Source organism: Acomys russatus, chromosome 23, assembly GCF_903995435.1.
Source record: "Acomys russatus chromosome 23, mAcoRus1.1, whole genome shotgun sequence".
In the NCBI taxonomy this organism is placed as follows: domain Eukaryota; kingdom Metazoa; phylum Chordata; class Mammalia; order Rodentia; family Muridae; genus Acomys; species Acomys russatus.
In genome coordinates, this window is record NC_067159.1 from 59,588,472 (window position 1) to 59,610,252 (window position 21,781).

The 21,781-nt window shown below is 38.4% G+C and overlaps 1 pseudogene; it reads left to right on the forward strand.

Moving 5' to 3' along the window:
• Positions 1-17,422: 17,422 nt before the first annotated feature.
• Positions 17,423-17,939, forward strand: LOC127206399 (60S ribosomal protein L29-like; annotated as a pseudogene).
• The last annotated feature ends 3,842 nt before the right edge of the window (positions 17,940-21,781 follow it).

Here is a 21,781-nt window from a genome sequence, read left to right on the forward strand (position 1 = left end):
ACAGTGCTAACCAACCTTAAATCCAGTTGCAGTTGTAGATTTTGGTGAAACTGTCTGTGTTTGACTTCCAACTTGGCTCCTTAACCTGGCTTGAAGATTTTGGTGAAACCATGATTCCTCTGGTGGGTAGGTCAGCAGTGCAAAATAATACCATTTTCTTACTCTGTAAAACTTGAAGGACATTGAAATGCATCTTATGCTTTAAAACTGAACTACACTGTGATCCTGAGAACAAGAAGCAATGCCAAGACAGCCTCGGGTGATAAGCAGTCCAGGATTCAGTAGTGAAAGGAAGGAGGGCACAACACTGGGAAGATGTAAAGGGAAGATGTACGAGTCTCAGCTCAGGTAATAAAGTGAAGAATCCTGATGCTATAGTCAAGACCTGATCTCACCAATTCAGAGTAACACCAGAGACTGGTAACCCTGTGCCTGAGATCAACAGGTAGATTACCTTCTGGAGCCACATAGATAAGACTAAAAAGTCTGGAGTATAGCCCATTAGCAGACTGATTGATATTTGGGAGATATTGAAAGTATAGAAATGGATGGGATTATGCTTGTATGGATCTCAAGCCTGTAGCTGTTTTCCACATTCCTAACACATGGGTGATACTCCAGCTAAAACCTTGGCCACTCGACAAACAGCATTCTAGGGATGCTCAGGAGAGCAGAAAAACCTGTACAACCCACGGACTTTAAAGCTCAATGTGAAGAGTTTATATTTAGGAACACTCTCTCTCTCTCTCTCTCTCTCTCTCTCTCTCTCTCTCTCTCTCTCTCTCTCTCTCTCTCTCTCTCTCTCTCTCTCTGTGTGTGTGTGTGTGTGTGTGTGTGTGTGTGTGTACATGTAATATCAATTAATGAAAAATAAGGCCACAATTTGAAAAGTGTTAAGAATGGCCATATATATGGGAGAGTTTGAAGGGGAATGGAGAAAGAAGAAATGAGACAATTATATTATAATCTAAAAAATAAAATAAAAAGAAATTTAGGAGATACCAGAAGTATAAACACACAAAAGAAAAGAAAAAAGAGAAAGAAAGAAGAAAGAAGGAAGGAAGGAAGAAAGAAAAGAAGGAAGGAAGGAAGAAAAGAAGGAAGGAAGGAAAGGAGGTGGGAAGAAAAAAGAAAGAAAGAAAGAGAATAAAAGAGAAGAGAGGAGAGGAGAGGAGAAGAGAGGAGAAGCACGTGATGATCCGTGAAGAGCCCTGGAACAGAAAGAGAGTTACAAAGTGAAGAGAGCTCTGCTGGACCAATTGTCCAATATAGATTCAAGAAGATTCCATTAGTTCAATTGAATACCAACTGCTGCAAGTAACTGAGCTGAAAGAAGTGTTCTAAACTTTGTCTTTTTACTTTAGTTATTATCATCTGGGGGGTCCTGAGCATCAGTTGCTACTACTGTAATGTCTCCTTCCAGGTCCTCCTAACTTCTCACTCCCTCTTTAGCTCCTGATTTTCTTTCTCTTCTTCTCTCCTACCTTTTTCCTTTTTTTCTACTCCATGTACTGTTACTTCTACTAACCACTGGTCAGTACATCATGCTGGTTAAGAATATTGTTCCAAGGGTGAGATTACAATGTATAAGATATTCTTTCAGCCATTGACCATTTCTCTAATTCTATAGGCTCGTATGATTAGGAAGTCACAAATTCCTTTTGAAATCTGACTTTCACTTTTGTCTGGGTATTTAAAATGTAAATTTATCAAAGAAAGCTTCCAATTCCAGTTGGTCTAGCATTTCAGACTGTCCCACACAGGACTCTAATTAAGACTGGAATTTCTCAACATTTAGAAACTGGCACACAAATGTCATTCCTAGCTTGTTTAACCATTTCCCCAATTTTATATGGGCCCCTACTAGGTACTATTCATCCCTAATCAGCCAGAAGAAACCTTAAGAGAATGATGCTCCATTTCCTTTAAGGGGAGTCAGGTAGGATTTTGTTAGCGTTCTTCGGCTGTACAGGGTTATTATCAATGGAGTTGGTTACAAGTTATTATTGGTTTTATTTAAAAAGTAAGCAAGGTTAGACTCAGCAGTGTCTCTCTTTTCCCTTAGCTTACATTCTTAGGTTTGGAGACAGAGGTTGAAAAGAAAGAAGGGGAAATATAGAAATATATAGGGAAGATAGAACAAAAACTAGATTAGTGAGTCTACTCCTCAACTTAATGCCTCAATTGTCACAAGGTTATTTTTAATTCACTGGTATAGAATTTTGTATATAGGTGCAAAATAAGTTCAATTCTAGATACCGTGGTATAGAATTCAAATGTAAGTTTATTATTAACATGCTACATATATATATGAATATATATGATTTCTACTCTCATATGAGGTATTGTACCCATATAACTCAATTATAATACAAGGTTTACTTCCAATACTTTGAAAGTGCTATTGCAGGCTCTTTAGGATAAATAAATTATACAACTTGATTATTAACTGATCATATCATGGTTATGTCAATTACTGGGCTACTTTTATTACAAGAATATACATCTTAGGTGAGACAAGTAGATATGATTCTACAGAAAGATAAGGTAATATAGTTAGATAAGGTCTTTAAAATCCTCAGAGACATGCAGAATATGACATTTAAAATGTTTTTATTAATTTAAAGATTCACTGACAATTAGGTTAACTCCTGGCAGCACCCAGCCTAACCCAAAGAGGTTGATGAGCATCAAAAAACCTCCTTATGGAGATGACATCAAATGTGGCAAACAAGGCACTGGGCAAAATGTCCGCCTTTCTACCACAGACAGAATTCTGCCTAAAAATGGACAAGCTTGAATGTAGGCAGAGTCGACAGCCAAAGTCTCCCAGGACAAGGTAGGCAAGTCCTCAATAGTTCCTGCCTCACAAATATGTCTGTCAGATATATTGGGCCAGAAGGCTGAAGAAGATGCTCCAACATAATAGAGAGTTTTGGGTGACTATTCAGGTAGCAAACTGTCTCTGTCATCTTCTCATTTGGAAAGCTGCTAACCTGCACTCCCAGCACACTCAGGTAATCAGTTTATTCCTTTTCAAGTCTCTGATGGAGTTGAAGACCAGGTAGCTTAGTTTTACAATGAAGATTAGTTGTTTAGGGGTTAAGGTGTTTTTAGGTCTAGATAGATGTTTTAAGTTGATAATAAGATGTGATGGGGATTGATTTACATTCAGAATTTTAGACGCACTATCATAAGAAAGATGTTTTCTTCAAGGCTGTCAAATACAAATAGCCAAAACACTAAGAATTTAACATTTATATAATCCTTGATTGTGTCATGGTTCTTCTAGTTATAGGTAGTTTATTGTATATATGTGTAATAATATAAATGTATATGTAAAAAATAAAAAATGTTTTTTTAATTTAAAATTTATTTTTTTCTGTTATAATTAAATTTATCCCTGGTTCAATTCTGTGTCATGGCCCTAAACATACCATTTTCCTTCTCACTTGCTTTTAATTTTAATTATTTTTTATACTGCAGATTACTTAGTAAATTGCTACCAAGATATTAAAAATTATAATTTTCCTCTTCGTTTCCAAAAGCCTTAATTTCCAAAAGAACAAGATAGAAATTATGCTAACTATTGTTCTTCTATCCACTATGACTACATGGTCTTCAGAGGGCTTTGCTTGCTTTGAGTTGAATAAACACTTATTGGATTCCCTTCTAGTCTAGGTTTCCTCTCAATTCTTCTTACAAATAGCTTTTAACAGCTATCCTAATCTTTCTGTGTCAAAAGACATGTGAAGTATCTTTCAGATACTATACATGTCATGAACATTGATTTTCAAATAAAAATGAAATTTTATTATTAAAAATAACATCTGTGTGTGTGTATGTGTGTGTGTGTGTGTGTAATTCTTATAAATTCATGGGCTTTCAATCATCATCAGAGAGGCTTCCTCTGGCAGTTGGCAGGAGCAGATGCAGAGACTCACAGAGAAACACAGGCAGAGAGAGATCCCAAATTGGAGAACTCCATTGGGTCCCTTCCCTGAAAGACCGGACAACCCCCACAGAAGAGAGAAGGAAAGAATTGTAGGGGCCAGAGGATTCTAAAATACCAGGAGAACACCACCACAGAATCAACTAAGCAGGGCTCATAGAGCTGGGGCAGCAATCACGGAGCCTACAGGGGTCTGCGCTAGATCCTTCACATATATGTTGTGGTTATTAACTTGGTCTTTTGGGGGGACTACTAACAGTGGACCTGGGGATGTCTCTGACTCTTTTGCCTGCTCTTGCGACCTTCTTCCTCCTAGTGTGTTGCCTTCCCCAACCTTCATATGAAGGTTTGTGCCTAGTCTTATAGTATCATGTCAAGCTGAGTTTCTTTGATAGTCCTGTGAGGCCTGATCACTTCTGAAGGTAAAAAGAAGTCAATCTATGGGGTAGGTGCTGGGAGGAATGGAGTGAGGGGAAACTGCAAAAGGATGTATTATATGAGAGAAGAATAAATAAATAAATTATTCATGATCTCAGATCAATATTTTATTTAGGATTTTGTTGTTGTTTCTAGACTCATGGAAATAGATTTTCCTAAAACTTTTTTTCCAAAATTCTCATGAGGTTTAATTTTGAAAGTTACTATTTAAGTCTCACAAAAAAGTTAATGTTATTTTCTCCCTTATTTTCCAGAAATGTATCTATTAACTTGTATTGTTTCTAAATTTATTTTGAAAAACTAATTGGCAATACTATCTGTGCTTACAGTGCACTATATGGAAACAGATTTAATAGCATATTAACTTCCTGATCTTGAACACTAATGTAACGCCGTGGAATTTTCTATTTCTTCTGGTACTTTTGACAAATTTTATTCTTGTGGAAGTTTATCTCTTTTATTTAAATATTCTGATTTACTGACAAAAATATGTTTGTAATATGTCTTATTGCTTTTATGTTTTTAGATTTATTTACTCTATGTTGTGTGCATAAGCTTTTCACTTGCACATGTTTCTGTATGCCATGTACATGCCTGATGACTCAGGAGGCCATAAGGGAATATCAGAGCCCTTGAAACTAGGGTTACTCATGGTTGTGAGCTGCCATGTAGGTGCAGGCCTGCATGTATGAAACAGAACCAGGGTCTCTGAAAGATCAGAGCCATCTCTCCAGCTCTCTTATTGTCTTTGTAAAGTTACAGCAGCCTCTCTTTGTGTTTATTCACTTGCTTTTGCTTTGAGTTGTTTGGCTTGTTTTCTGTTTCTTTGTTTGTATTTAAGAGCGACTCTCACCATGTAGTCCAGATGGGCCTAGGACTCACTATGTGCCCTACATGGCCTTAAACTCATGGACCTCATTGCTGACCCTGCAGTGTGAGGGTTACAAGCATGTGCTGCCACATTTGGCACTAAAATGTTCTTTTAACCTTTTTTCCTTTAAGAAAATTCTTGCCTTTTGTCTTGACAATCTTTTTGCCAGTGCTAAAGGTCAGATCTGAGGCGTCATACTTAATAGGTTAGCACCCTCACTGAGATATCTCCCCTGCAGGCCTGATTATTTTTACCTGTAACTTTCAACTTTATTATTCTTCTCAAAGAGACATGTTTTAGCTTTATTTTTGATTTATTCAATTCTATATATTTATGTAATTTAATGTATATAATTTAATAATATTTTTATAATTTAATTCAATATATTTCCATTCAATATTTTCTATTTACATAATTATTTTGTTTCTCCTTGCTGTGTTCTTAGTTTGTTGCTGTTTTGCATGCATCTTTAAATGACTGTGTAGAGCATTGATATTACGTTACATGATTTCAATCCTGTGTATTTTACTTGATAACTTCAGGGTCACATCTTTAAGTAAACCCACAATGTCATAATCATTGCATTATGGCCTGCATTAAATGTTTAGAGGTATTGATTCTTTCTTAAACTGTTGAATTATAATGCATTCTCCAGGAAACTAGCTATAATCATCAACACTCTGAGTAGCATATTTAGCAGACAGCTGATTCATTCTTTGCTGAGAATGCAAAATGGTTCCTTACAGGTCTTCATTATAAGTGTCACTTTTGGGATCATTTTTTATTAAACCTATTATAGCCATGGACCTATATCCCATTGTATTATAATTATACACATATTAGGCAGGCTAGAAATGTAGATAGAAGCTCCTACTACATAAAAGCTATACACTACTGGTACTTAAACTAAATAAAAGAAACCAACAAAAGATATTTTAACTTCTTAAAATTATATATTTGTTTTATAACTCAAGGTCTAAAAAACTCAGAATACAATTAACTGTTTACATTCAAGTTTCCTATGTAGTCAAGAATAACTTTGAACTCCTGATCCTCCTACCTTTATCTTAAAATGCTATAATTATAGATGTGCCTTATTAGACCCAGTTTATGCAGTGCTAGTGATCAAACAAACTTTTAAATTACTTTTTACTGGAAACTTCACCAAGTGCTAAAGTCTACCTTAATAATAAGAAAACACTGTACCAATAACTTACATCAAAACAAAGCATACTTCTGATAGTTTTTCTGTTTGGGACAGTTTCGTATACTGTAAATCGTTGCTTCTTGTTTTTTATTAGAAGGCCCATTCTATGTGTTTTCATACTATGTACATCTTGTTGTTTTGTGAAAACTCAGTTTTCCCATCTCTCAAGAAATACATAGAAATCCTTCTATACATCCATAAATTTCTTTACATTGTACTAAAATTATCTCTTTTTAATGTTAATTCACTTATTCACTCATTCTAAAATATTGTATTTACTGTGAGACACAGTCATCTGTTCATTCAGAGCGCAAGATAAAGCAGTGAAACACCAAATTATCTGCTATTTGCTGAATGGTTTGTGGTACTCCTGCTGCTGAATGATGTGAGGTAGGGGTGAGTGCTGTAAGATGGGATACAGGCTGTTTGGCAACAGAATCAGAAAAAGTCCCTTTGATAACTCATATTGGCTAAGATTCATTGATGAAACAAAAGGAATCTGTCACTGTGTCACTAAAAGCAATGATTTCCCAGCCAAACTCAGGTCATCAGGTTTAGCAGCAAGTGTCTTTACTGACTGAGCCATCTCAACCCACCCCTTGGGCGTTTGGGTTTTTTTTTTTTTTTCAAAGAGAGTATTCACTATGTGCTTGGACTCGCTTTGAGTTTGCTATGCAGCCCCAGATTGGCCTTAAACTCAAGACCCTCAGGCCTCTGTTTCCATGCTGAGGTTATAGAGCTGCATCGCCATGCCCGTTTTGGGGGATGGGTATAGGTCTCATTTCTACACATAACTGTCATGGGGATATACTAATCATTGATATATGGAGGTCTCATATTGTAAGAGCAAAATTAATGCCATATTCTATATGTAATGTATATTCTACAACTAATGCCACGGTCTGTGAGAACTTGTCTTCCAGGTGACTTTACTTCTCCCTGCATTCCAAGAAAGGCCATGCATTGCCATAAACTAGACCTGCCACCAGTCTCCAGAAACTCCACTGAACAATTAGATACAATTAACTCCCAATGTTCCTCTGAGATTAAAAAGAAACAAAAACAAAAACAAAAAACTTCCCCTCCAGAGTCAGTCCCCACCCAATCTGCCTAAGGTCCAACATTCCTGTGACCCACAGCTTCCCTGAAGACCCAGCCTCCCTCAACCTGCCTAAGGACTGACATTCCTGTGACCCACAACCCCAGCTTCATATAATGAACCCAGTGCCCTTGATGCTCTGGGTCACTCTCCTATCCTGCTGCATCAGGAAGAATTGTGATCTGAGGCTTCAGCTTCGCAATGCAGGACCCTGTGTGTGTTGTATCGGTAACGAGTCCTGGTGGTCATTTTGGGGGCCTAACGATCTGGGTGATCTCAGTATTACACTGAGCAATCTCGGTAAAACAATATTATAAATCATCTTCGCTTTTAACTATTTCCTCTAAGTGTCATATAAAATTATTTAGCACCATTTTTCATATGGAATTGTTATTTCTTGCTTGCAAATAATACTGAGGAAAAAAGATAAAATACAGTATTACAGATTAGTGATTACAGAATAGTAAATAATATTTGTTGTTCGCTGAATGCATATCCACTCTGGTGACAAAAGCATCATTCTTTCCATAATTTATTAACAAGAGCCATCACAACACAGAAGCATTTGACAAACTACAGATGAGTATAAAAGGATCTAAAGAAAATGACACTGTTTTTTAAAATTGTTGTAAATGACTGTGTGTAGTTACCAAAATGCCACCACAAGAGGGCTCGTTCTTTCCTTGAGAGCAGCAGTTTTTGAGTTTCAGGATGTTTTATTGATTTCAGGTCAAACTCTTCAGTGAGACCACCCCTGAAAAGGTTAATGTAGGCTGACGGCTTAGCTGCAGAGCTGCAGGGAGCTAAAGCTGTAGCACCTTGCTTTTTTTTTAATATTTTATTAATTTATTCATATGATATCTCAATTGTTATCCCATCTCTTGTATCCTCCCATTCCTCCCTCCCTTCTGCTTTCTCTCTACTCCTCTCCCCTATGTCTGTGACTGAGGGGGACCTCCTCCCCCTGTATATGCTCATAGGGTATCAAGTCTCTTCTTGGTAGCAGAGCAGCAGTTTCTTTAGAAGGTATTAAAGACCTCTAAGCCTGGCGACTCCCAAGGACAAGCCCATAAAGGAGATGACTCATTTTCCAGATTCCACCAGTGAATCATAGTTGAGATCACCCCTATTTAACCTGAGCTTCTAAAATACATGAGTCACCACACGAGTCTATGCATTCTAAATCAGAAATGAGAACAGATTTTGGGAGACCTACTGAAGTAGCTCCAACAGGTCCTTTTCTCTAAAACCAGGGAGGTTTGTCTGGACTGTAAGAATGGGGGCAACACAGCACATATATCCTCAATGGGCAGCTCATGACCAATGCATTTCCTGACAGCTGCCTGGTATTTTCATGAGAAAACTCACTTCCTAGAGTTAGACGCTGGAGAAAACTCTGGGCCATCTGCTGAAGCCGCAGGATCCAGTGCCACTTCTAGGTATGCAAAAACCTACCAACAAAGGCTTGGGTATTTTCTACTTTTATTGGAGATGTTATTACTTGAAATTATCTCCTTTAACAGCACTATCGTCCAAGAAGATGCACCCCACCAAAGATGAACAAGCCAATCTTCAGCCATACCTCCTTTGGTGTTCTCCATACCAGTGACCTTCATCTTACATAGCCAATGTACATTGCCCACATGCGTCCTAGATCACTATAATTCTGTCATTATTTGAAGCTATTCCAAGTCTGAAATATTAAATTGAAACACTCACATGCTGTGTCTCTCTCTCTCTCTCTCTCTCTCTCTCTCTCTCTCTCTCTCTCTCTCTCTCTCCTTCCAATTGATAGCTGTAGCCTAACTTATTAATTCAATTACTAAAGTTCTATTATTTTGCATATTTATTATTACAGTACTAGCAATAACAAGTCATGGTAATAGCAATTAAAAACAGCCTTCATCATTTATTGAATTGCTGCTTTATGCCAAAAACCGTATTAGACATTTGTAATATTTAATGATATTTTTCTACCAGTTAACTCCAGAGATTAAATGGTAACAGTCTTACTTACCTATGCTAAGCCCTTCCTAGACCTTGAACCTCTTATACTGTGCTCACCATTAAAATTTAAGTACACATATGAGAGGACTTGTATAGAACCCTGTTACATGTTGCCTGAGCTGTTAGACTTTCTTTGAAATATGATAGAAAACATAATTTTTTAACTTTTCAGTTTTCTATATCTTAGAAAGCAGCATTGTGCATTTCATATCAAGCTATGCCACCAACTTAAGTAGCAGTTAAGCCACCTTGGAATGTAACCACAATTTTTGATATTTGAATGTTTGAACAGCTAAAATACTCAATCATAGGGAAGCAATTTCGCAAGAAGCTTGTGAAAGCAAGATTCTCTCTTCTCAAAAGGAAGCATTTCAGAGACGTGAGATAGCTCAGCAGGTAAAGGTGCTTGTTGCTAGGGTTGATGATCTGAGTTGAGTCCTGAGTCCCACAAAGTGAAAAGAGAAAATCAAATCTTTTGTGTCCTCTGACCTCTGCATGCAGTCACATATGTGATACTTGTACCACAAACACAAAATAAACAAAAAAAATGTAATGAAAATAATTTTTAGTGTAAGTTTTCAGATTTGTACTTATTCATGCCCTTGAGCTTTTAATGAGTGGAGTCTGACCAGTTCCAGAAATGCCTTCAAAGAATTGCTTTGTTTTGGTTTTCTTTCTATTTTTTAAATTAATTTGTTCATTTATTCACTTTATATCTCAGTCATAACCCTCTCCCTCTTCTCCTCCCAGTCCCGTACTCCCCTCCCCCCATTCCTCAGAAAAGGAGAGCCACCCTACCCACCTGCCCCAGCTCATTAAGTTGCATCAGGATTGAGTTTGTCCTCTTCCCCTGTGGCCTGGCAAGGCAGTCCCTTCAGGGGCAAGTGATCAAAAAGCAGGCGATAGAATCCAAGTCCCCTGACTAGTGGACCTACAAGAAATCTGAGCTGCCCATTGGCTACATTCATGTACAGGACCTATGTCCAGTCCATGCATGGTCCTTGGTTGGTGCTTCAGACTCCACAGGCCCCTGTGGGGTCAGTTGGCTCTGCTCATCTTCTTGTGGAGCTCTTGTCACCTCTAGGTCCCTTTATCCTTCTTCCCACCTTTTCACTAGACTCCCTATGCTTTGCTCAATGTTTGGCTCTGAGTCTCAGCATCTGTTTCTAACTGCTTCTAGGTGGAGCCTCTCAGAAGCCAGCTCTAAGAGGCTCCTGTTTGCAAGCATAGCAGAGTATTGTTAATAGTGTCATGGGTTGGCTCTCTTCCATGGAGTGGGTCTTGGGTTGGGCCAGGCATTGGTTGAACATTTCCTCAATCTCTTCTCTTTCTGCTCTATCTTTATCCCTGACCCTTCTCATAGAAAGGGTGAGTTTTGGATCAAAGTTTTTTTGGGCGGGTTGGTGTTCTTCTCCCTCCACTATGAGTCTTGTCTAGTTAGAGGGTGTCCTCTGCAGTCTTCATGTCCCCTACTACAATCAGTAGCCCTCCCATATACAAATGACAAACAGGCTGAGAAGGAAATCAGGGAAACCACACCCTTCACAATATCTACAAATGATATAATGTATCTTGGTGTTTTGGTGGGGTCTTGGATTTCTTATTTTTTCTTTTTTCTTTTCTTTCTTTCTTTTTTTTTTTTTTTTTTTTTTTTTTTTTGAGAATTTCTTACAACTTTACTGTAAGCACACCATTTCAACCCTTCCTACTTCTGCCTCCAGCTCCTCCCATGCCCTCTCCGGTTTCTCTCAAATGCATGACTTATGCTAGGTCCATTCGGAGTTGCTTTTGTTTAATGCTGACCACATCGGTTTAGATTTATCATGGGTCTCATCCTTGAAGAAAATTGAATCTCCACTGCTCAGCAATCATTAATTGCCTGTAGTTCTTTAAATTTTCCCTATCCACTTTGACAACTGGTGTTGCCATTATGCATGTCTTGTTTAAGTGATCACATTGTAGAGATTTCATCGGAGCAGCTTTCCTATTATATATAGAAGACAATATCTTACAGTAGACATCTTGGTTTTCTAACCCTTACAATCTTTCTGCCCCCTCTTTTATGATGTTCCATCAGCCTTAGGTGTGGAGGTTGCATTATATTTGGTAATTACATCAGATTTATCATATCCAGAAGATAGTGCTTCATAGTATTCTTCCCCATCCTCCACTCTTAGAATATTTCTGTCCACTTTTCTATGATATTCCCTGTGTTTTGGAGGAGGAGAGATAGATGTCCCTTTTAGGGAGAGGTATTTAACAGAGATTTATTCTCAGGATTTTGAACAGTTATAAGTCTCTGTATTATGTAATATATGAGAGAAGAATACATCTTTAAAAAGAGTCTCTGTATTAACTATTTCCCACTGCAAGAAAATTCTCTGACCAAGTAGCACCATTCTAAGAATGTAATTATAAATATTTGGATGGCAGTTTGGCTTTCAGAAGGCATATCAGGTCCATTCTCTCCCCAAACCTGTGGCATCCTAAGCTATCAGGTTTTTTTTTTTTTAACCAGGTTTTCAGCACTCAATATATAATTCTTCCTCTGGAATAGGCTTTACATACAGTCGGAAAGTGGAGACGCTGTAGTAGTTTGCATGAAAATGGTCCCATAGACTCACATACTTGAGTGTCTGGTTCCCAGTTAGTAGACTATTTAGGAATGATTAGGATGCGTGGCCTTGTTAGAGGAGGTGTATGGCAGTAGATGGTTTTTTCCTGCTTCTGGATCAGATATAAGCTCGTGGATACTGTTCCAGGTCATGTTTGCCTACCACCCTACTTTCTGCTATGATGAAACGAACTAACACTCTAAAACTATAAGCAAGTACCCAATTAAATGCTTTCTTTTATAAGTTGTCTTGAATAAAAAATAACTAAGGAAGCCACCATTATACTAGTGGAAGCATCTTGCCTGATGGGTTTGTTAAAGTAGCCATTTTTTTTTACCAGGAAGTAGTCCTTCTTTAATGAGCTTCAAAAGAATCCCTTCAGGATATTTTTTTTTTTCAGGATAACTTTTAAAACATATAAAGAACTCAAGAAATTAAACACCACCAAACCAAATAACCCTATTAAGAAATGGGGTTCAGAGCTAAGCAGAGAATTCTCAACAGATGAATATCAAATGGCTGAAAAACACTAAAAGAAATGTTCAATGTCCTTAGTCACCAAGGGGATGCAAACCAAAACAACTCTGAGATTCCATTCTACACTAATTAGAGTGGCTAAGATTAAAAACTCATATGAAAGCGAATGTTGGCTAGAATGTGAGGAAAGAGCAATACTCCTCCACTGCTGGTGGGAGTGCAAATTTGGACAACCACTTTGGGAATCAATCGGGCACTTTCTCAGAAAATCTGGAACAGTGCTACCTCAAGACCCACTTATACCACTCCTGAGCATATACCCAAAAGATACCCCACCAAACAACAAGGACATTTGCTCAACTATGTTCATAGCAGCCTTATTTGTAATAGCCAGAAACTGGAAACAACTGAACAATGGATAGAAAAAACTGTGGCACACTTACACAATGGAATACTATTCAGCTATTAAAAGCAAGGAAATCTTGAAATTTGCAGACAAATTGAGGGAACTAAAAACAATCATCTTGAGTGAGGTAACCCAAAACATACATGGTATACACTCACTTAAAGTGGATATTAGCCCAACATAGATGTCCTCTGAGATACTCCACTCAGCAGAGGATTGGGATAGCTGCTGGTACTCACTGCTGGACTCCAGGTGACAGGGTATGGGGGGATGGAAAGACCCAGAAAATTCAGGAGCCCCGAAGGGGGCAATAAAAGCTGGCGGATCTGAACCCAGAGGTTGCCTGCACAAACTGCTGTACCAACCAAGGAAAATGCATGCAGTAACCTGACATGTTTTTCAGATCTAGCCAATGGACATTTCATTCTCCATGGTTGTGGAGTGAGGGCTGCCTCTGCCATGAACTCTGGTGCCCACAATTTGATCACTTCCCTTCAGTGAGGAGGCCTGTTGGCAAACAAAGGACGAGGAAGCAAGCTATTGGGATGAGACCTGATAGGTTGTGGTCATATGGTGGGGAGAAGAGGTCCCCTTCTGTTAGAGGTCTAGGGGAGGGGAACAAAATAGAAGAGGGAGGGAGGTGGGAAAGGGAAGATACCAGTGAGCAGGATAACAATCAGGATGTAATCTGAACATATCATAATAAACTTTTAAAAAAAGAAGAAAAAAGAATGCATCGACCTTACAAAATATAAAACATCCCTTCTACTTTTTAAAAATCACTGTGCTATGATTTTATATGGTATTTTAAATTTTAAAGAAGAATAATTGTGATGTTTCAGGCACCTTTATGTGCCACTACTTTTCACTTTTTTATTTAAAAATATTTTTAATACATTTTATTAATTTATTCATATTACATCTCAATTGTTATCCCATCCCTTGTATCCTCCCATTTCTCCCTCCCTCCCATTTTCCCCCTAATCCCTTCCCCTATGACTGTGACTGAGGGGGACCTCTTCCCCTGTATATGCTCATAGAGTATCAAGTCTCTACTTGGTATCCTGCTATCCTTCCTCTGAGTGCCACCAGGCCTCCCCATCCAGGGGACGTGGTCAAATATGGGGCACCAGAGTTCATGTGAAAGTCAGACCCCACTCTCCACTCAACTGTGAAGAATGTCCTGTCCATTGGCTAGGTCTGGGTAGGGGTTCAAAGTTTACTGCACATATTGTCCTTGGCTGGTGGCATAGTTGAGCAGGACCCCTGGGCCCAGATCCACCTGACATAATGTTCTTCTTGTAGGTTTCTAGGACATTCTGTATCCTTCTATTTCCCCATTCCTCCATGCTTCTCTCACCTAGAGTCCCAATAAGATGTCCTCCCCTCTGTGCTACTTTCCTGATGAGTGAAGACTTTCATAGGACATGCCCCTTGGGCTAGTGTCCAGATATAAGCGAGTATATACCATTTGACTCTTTCTGCTTCTGGGTGAACTCACTCATTATGATAATTTCTGGTTCAATCCATTTGTCCACAAATTTCTGGAATTCCTTGTTTTTAATAGCTGAGTAGTATTCCATAGTGTAAATGTACCACAGTTTCTTTATCCATTCTTCTACCGAGGGACACTTAGGCTGTTTCCATGTTCTGGCTATTATGAAAAAGGCTGCTATGAACATGGCTGAGCAAATTTTCTTGTTGTGTGCTGGAGCATCTTCCGGGTATATTCCAAGGAGTGGAATAGCTGGGTCTTGAGCAAGCCCTATTCCCATTTTTCTGAGATAGCACCAGATAGATTTCCAAAGTGGCTGTACTGGTTTGCATTCCCACCAGCAATGAAGGAGTGTTCCTCTCTCTCCACATCCTCGCTAGCATGTGGTGTCACTTGAGTTTTTGATCTTAGCCATTCTGATAGGTGAGATGGAATCTCAGAGTTGTTTTGATTTGTATTTCCCTGATGACTAAGGAGGTTGAGCATTTCTTTAAGTGTTTATCAGCCATTTGATATTCCTCTGTTGAAAATTGTCTGTTTAGTTCTGAGCCCCGTTTCTCAATTGGGTTATTTGGTTTGGTGGTGCTTAATTTCTTGAGTTCTTTATATATTTTGGATATAAGACCTTTGTCAGATATAGGGTTGGTGAAGATCTTTTCCCAGTCTGTAGGCTGTCGCTTTGTTCTGTTGACAGTGTCTCCTGCCTTACAGAAGCTTCTCAGCCTCATGAGGTCCCATTTACTAATTGTTGACCTCAAGGCCTGGGCTGTTGGAGTTCTGTTCAGGAAGTTATCTCCTGTGCCAATGTGCCCACTTTTTCTTCTAACTGATTTAGTGTCTCTGATTTTATGTTGAGGTTTTTGATCCACTTAGACTTGAGTTTTGTGCATGGTAACAAATATGTGTCCAATTGCATTTTTTACATGTAAACATCCAGCTAGACCAGCACCATTTGTTGAAGATGCTATCCTTTTTCCATTGAATAGATTTGGCTTCTTTGTCAAAAATCAAGTGGCCATATGTGTGTGGATTCATGTCTGGGTCTTCAATTTGATTCCACTGATCAACAAGCCTATTGCTGTGCCATTACCATGCTGTATTAATTACTGTTGCTTTATAGTACAGCTTGAGATCAGGTATGGAGATTCTTCTGGAGGATCTTTTATTGCACAAGATTGTTTTAGCTATCCTGGATTTTTTCTTTTTCATATGAAGTTGAGAGTTGAACTTTCAATGTCTTTAAAAATTGTATAGGTATGTTAATAGGGATTGCATTGAATCTGTAAATTGCTTTTGGTAAGATGGCCATTTTTACTATGTTAATTCTCCCAATCCACAAGCAAGGAAGATCATTCCATCTTCTGATGTCATCTTCAATCTCTTTCTTCAGAGTTTTGAAATTTTTTCAAACAAATCTTTCACTTGCTTGGTTAGAGTAACTCCTAAATATTTTATATTGCTTGTGGCTATTGTGAAGGGTGTAGTTTTCCTAATTTTTTCCTCTGCATGATTGTCATTTGTATATAGGAAGGCTACTGACTTTTTTGAGTTAATTTTGTATCCAGCCAATTTGCTGAAGGTGTTTATCAGCTGTAGAAGTTCTCTGACAAAATTTTGGGGGTCACTTATATACACTATCATATCATCTGCAAATAGGGATAATTTGACTTCCTCCTTTTTCATTTGGATCCCCTTGATCACCTTTTGTTGTCTTATTGCTCTGGCTAGAACTTCCAGTACTATATTGAAGAGATATGGAGAGAGTGGGCAGCCTCGCCTTGTTCCCAGTTTTAGAGGAATTTCCTTGAGTATCTCACCATTTAATTTGATTTTGGCTATTGGCTTGCTGTATATAGCCTTTATTATGTTTAGGTATGTGCCTTGTATTCTTAATCTCTCTAAAACTTTAAACATGAATGGGTGTTGGGTTTTATCAAATGCTTTCTCTGCATCTAAGGAGATGATCATGTGGGTTTTTACTTTCAGTTTGTTTATATGGTGGATTACCTTGATGGATTTCTGTATATTAAACCATCCCTGCATGCCTAGAATGAAGCCTACTTGGTCATGATGAATGATATCTTTGAGGTGTTCTTATATTCATTTTGCAAGTATTTTATTGAGTATTTTTTGCACCAATGTTCATAAGAGAAATTGGTCTGAAATTCTCCTTCTTTGTTGTGTCTTTGTGAGGTTTAGCTAGCTAGCAAAGTGACTGTGGCCTCATAGAATGAGTTTGGTAATGTTCTATCCAATTCTATCTTTTGGAGTAGCTTGAAGAGTATCGGTATTAGCACATCCTTGAAGGTCTGGTAGAATTCTGCACTGAAACCATCTGGCCCTGAGTTCTTTTTTTTTTTTTTTGGTTGGGAAACTATCAATGATTACTTCTATTTCTATAGCGGAAATGGGACTATTTAGCTTGTTTATCTGTTCTTCACTCAATTTTGGCAAGTGAAATTGATCAAGAAAATCATCCATTTCCCTTAGATTTTCAAATTTTGTGGTATATATGCCTTTGAAGTAGGATCTTATGATTCTTTGTATTTCTTCAGTGTCTGTTGTTCTGTCTCCCTTTTCATTTCTGATTTTGTTGATTTCGATACTGTCTCTCTACCTTTTAGTTAGTTTGGCAAACGGTTTGTCTAGCTTGTTGATTTTCTCAAAGAACCAGCTCTTGGTTTTTGTTGATTCTTTGGACTGTTTTCTTTGTTTCTAATTTATTAATTTCAGCCCTGAGTTTAATTATTTCCAGACATCTACTCTTCTTGGGTGTTTTTCTAGGGCTTCCAGCTGTGTCATTAAGTTGCTTATGTGGGATGTTTCCAATTTCTTTTTAAAGGTGGTTTTCCTCCCGGGCGCAGGTGCTGCGGGAGCCGCCGGTTACCGTGCAGACATGGCCAAGTCCAAGAACCACACCACACACAACCAGTCCCGCAAATGGCACAGAAATGGCATCAAGAAACCCCGGTCACAAAGATACGAGTCTCTTAAGGGGGTTGACCCCAAGTTACTGAGGAACATGCGCTTTGCCAAGAAGCACAACAAGAAAGGCCTGAAGAAGATGCAGGCAAACAACGCAAAGGCAATGAGTGCCCGTGCAAAGGCCATTAAGGCCCTTGTGAAGCCTAAGGCCAGTAAGCCCAAGATGCCAAAGGGCCCCAGCCGCAAGCTCAGCCGGCTTTCATCACTCATCCCAAGCTTGGGAAGAAGATTCGAAGCTACATGAGCAAGGGTCGTCGGCTGTACCAACCACAGCCCAAGGTTCAAACCAAGGCGAAAGCAGCAGCTAAGGCCCAGGCTGCAGTCCCAGCTCAGGCTCCCAAAGCTGCCCAGGCCCCTGTGAAGGCCCCATAGAAAAGGCTTCTGCCTATATGAACACAGATGGACTGGTGTGACACAACCACCTACACACTATTTACAAATGACCAGTGTCCTATGCTGTTTTTACAAATAAACCTAAGGCAAGCTCTAAAAACATAAATAAATAAATAAATAAATAAATAATAAAGGTGGTTTTCACTTTTAAAACTAGTTTATTAGAAGATGAGATCCAAAGCTGATTAAAAGGATGGCAGCCATCTGCTATGACCTTCATGTCTGCTAATTTCTAACTGTAGCAGCACCATTTTTCCTAAAAAACTTGAACATGACAGTGGATCTTGGCCCATTTCACAGTCTATTTGGCTAATTTCTTGTGCTCGTGACAGTTTTGTGGTTTTTCTGATATTACTCTCTTTCTGAAAAGGTAAGAGAGATTCCATAATAAAATTGTGATAATTCCTACAATTAAGAAAAGAATGAGAGATAAAAAAGACTCTCTAATATTTCCAGTCAAGTTGAAATTTCTGGAGAACCAAGAATGGCAGCTTAAGAAACAGTCAGTCTGTGCTAAAATTCTAACCCTCATACACTCATACATACATCTGGCGCGCGCGCACACACACACACACACACACACAAGCTTTAAAAACCCTTCTCCTTCCTCCCATCATTGTCTTTTCCAAGATTAATCCAATTGATGATTTCAGCCTCAGAACTCCTATAATAAAAGGAAGTCACAAAAGGGGATGGGGTCAGGATCAGAGCCATAACCTGCTCCCCAGAGGGGCCTTACCCACATAATCTTGAAAATAACTGCTTTCCTCAGAATCATTTTTCTCTAGCAGAAGGGCAGGTCCTTATCTGTGGGCTCTGTAGATGCACTAAAAGCTTTCAAAATCCCCCTAATGGTTATAATTAAAACATTCAAATGGGTATTTAATTTTCTTTCTGACTGGGCTGTTTCTTAGTTCTTTTCAGGAGTTCCTATTGTTCAGTCTTGACAGAATTCTCTGTTAGAAATTACAGCCTCATGCTGCTCAGCATCTTCATTAAAATGCAACTCTGCTAGATATATCTGCATGCATATGAATGAAGCATCTATAGAATAATTAAGTCATGAATAACACATCTCCAAACATGGTGTCTCCTGAATAAAGAAAAGGTGTTATTTATGAACCCAAAGGTTTTCTATTATACTATAAATAATTGGCATTAACCATCATTTGAAGATTCACTACTTTAAATTATAATTTCCAGTTATCAACTCTGTTTTTAATAAAATGCTAATTTACAATGGAAAATTGATATAAATTTTTATGCCATTTTTTTTGTTTGGTTTCGTTTTTGTTTTGTTCAAAAGGTCACCCTTTGGTAATAGGGATGCATAATTTAAGAATCATCTTTTAGTTGTGTTATAAACAAAAGGCCATTAGCATTAGAACAATTTAATATGTCTGGCTTCAAACTAATGGCCACATATCAAAGAAACAAAGTAGATGCTATTTGAGACATTATAATACATATTGTATATGTACATTTTTTCCAGAATCTGGTTAACAAGCCCTATTTCCTTGCCATTTTTAAAGTCGTTCCTTGACCTTCGTTTCTCCAATAGCTCCACAACAGCTCAGAAGCAATGAAGGAAAAGACAGCTTTCTTGTAATTTATAACAATCCCTTTTAAATCACACCTGAGTTTATATCAGTGAGATGAATTTTAGGGTTCCCAAGAGAATCATAGGATGGGGACTGCTTTCCAGTGCAGACAACTGTCTCCTTAGAGGGATGAAAGCACAATCATATTCCCACCTCCAGGGGAGCTGGAAGTTAATGCATATGAGATGAAGCCTCCACAAACTCTGTGGAGAACTGAGTTTAGGAGATCCTCCAGAAAATCAAACAAAAATGCATGCACATGGTGGGCAAGAGCTTCTCCCAGCTCTGGACAGATGCTCAGGCTCTTGGGAACCCATCAACACCTTTTCCTACCAACTGTTCCATCTGTAAAATGTGGGTAAATGTAAGCAGTGTTTCCTTGGGATCTGTGATCTGCTCTGGCTAAGAAAAGTTAAGTATGGACATGTTCTGAGCATCCAACTTAGAGCCAGCCGATTAGACATCCCATAGTCCCACCTGTGGAACTGAGAGCTAAAATGGGGGCAATTTAGTAAAGCTAATCTCTCAAATTTAGGGACCTGACGTTACTGTCAGGTAAGTAGTCTCAGAATTAATTTATTCAGAAGTCATCCAACTGCTCAGATTCATAGTCTGCATTCTGTGTTATATGTGTAGGGACAGACACTCATACACAGAAGTGTTATCAACGATTCTATGTTTGACTGTGCTGAAGGAGGATAAAAAATTAATCTTTGTATTGTTTTGTTTTTCTATGTTTTCTATCCTAAAAGTTCCTAGACTTTGGAGAAATATTCCAGGAATCAAAGCTGAGCTTCTGTGAGTCTTCTCCTCCCATGCATGCAATGTGTCAGGCAGCTCTTTTTCCAAAGGCTTAGCAATGGTTACATTCTAAGTATACCCTACAATTACAATTTACTGCAACTTCTCCTGCTGCTCAATATTTAGTTATCCTTTCCTGAGACCTTCACCCTGGTATATGGTTTGCTAAATCCTAGAAGCAGAGAAAAGTAAAAGAAAGGCAGAAGAACGAGGGAAGATGGTAGAAATGGGGGACATGGGCTTAGGTGAAAGGAAAAAGCTAACAACTTCAACTTCCTCTTGACATCACCCAGATTCTTTTGACAATTCTCTCTCAGCCACAACTGTTTATGATTCACTTCCCATATGTGCCTCTGTTTTTTTTGTTTGTTTGTTTTTGTTTTTGTTTTTTTTTTGTTTTTGTTTTTTTTTTATAGCACATGCCACAGAAGCTTAGGTGAATGTCAAAGGGCCAAACGAAAGGATTCTTCAGGTTTGTGAATCCATTACTTCTCTTTCACTTTCTCTCCCAGTAGCCTTCCTTGTGGCTCTCTGAAGCCTATAATCTCTCATTTTCACATTCAGTAATTTACTCTACTTTGATGTCTTTCATCACTACTGCCAAATGAAAGAATGCCCCCTCAAAGCTTCTCTGACTATGCCATTTCAATGACAATTTAGTGGTTGTTTCTCCTCCCACTCATTATACATTACAAGTCCTTCACCATGACCCCCACAGCTGCTCAGAATCCACTAGCAAACTGTCTCTCCAGCTTCCTCTGATGGGCCTTGCTTGGCTTCCTTTCTCTAGTCTAACCAATATATATTTAAGTTCATTGTGGTCTATGTCTTTACAAATGTGATTTCCTAACACACATCTACTCCCACTTAAACTCAGAGGCCCACTTATCTGTTGGCATTGCCTGATATGCTCATAGGGTGCTTTTGATGCCCTTTTCTGTGACAACACCTTCTTATGCTGTATACTATCCTTCTCTGTTTCTCCCACTCAGCTGTCTCCCTGATTGCAGAAACACGTTTTGTTCTACTTTATGTTCCACTCACCTTATTTTATAGCAACTAAAGCTCTCTAGTTAAAGAATGGACAGTACATAGACTGAGCCAAGGTGAGGGAGGTAGTCATTTCTGTTTGATATTAGTGAACGGAGCAGAGGCTTTTTCCAGTTATGACTCCACTATTCTGCTTTATCCTGGGTGTTAGTAAGTGTCATTGTACTGAGCCTCAGTTTCCTACTCAGTAAAATAGATTACAAAATATAGGTTTAACATACTCAATCCAAAATTATGAAAGGAATTTTGCCTCTATCATACAAAATTTTTTAAATATAATTATGGTAGCATTGAGCTTTTAAATGAAAAGCTCTGTCTTTGCACAAGATAATCAAGCAAAAGACTGGGATTCAAACAAGAATATGGAAAACATACAGTTTTATC